Genomic DNA, 337 nt, shown 5'->3' with positions numbered 1-337 from the left:
TACAATCCAGATATAATAATATTCGTGAGTAAAAATATTAGACAACAGGCCATCAAAAAGTTAACAAACCCATTCCTCACTCACAACATCGCCCAATATCGTGTGAAGTCCTGGCTAAAATCAAACCCCTTAAAGTTCCTTTCAAAAGAAGATTCAACTTCACAAAGGCAAACTGGCCTGCTCTCTCAAGGGATTTAGACTCAGAGTTAAAATCAATTCCCGCATCCCATACCCAGTATGACTCCTTTATTGAAATAGTCAAAAAAGTTTCAAGAAACCATATTCCGAGAGGCTGTAGAGTAAACTATATTCATGGCCTATCCCCGGAACAATCCGA

Source organism: Acyrthosiphon pisum, unplaced genomic scaffold, assembly GCF_005508785.2.
Source record: "Acyrthosiphon pisum isolate AL4f unplaced genomic scaffold, pea_aphid_22Mar2018_4r6ur Scaffold_20747;HRSCAF=22014, whole genome shotgun sequence".
Taxonomy (NCBI): domain Eukaryota; kingdom Metazoa; phylum Arthropoda; class Insecta; order Hemiptera; family Aphididae; genus Acyrthosiphon; species Acyrthosiphon pisum.
Note: the sequence above shows the minus strand (reverse complement) of the source record.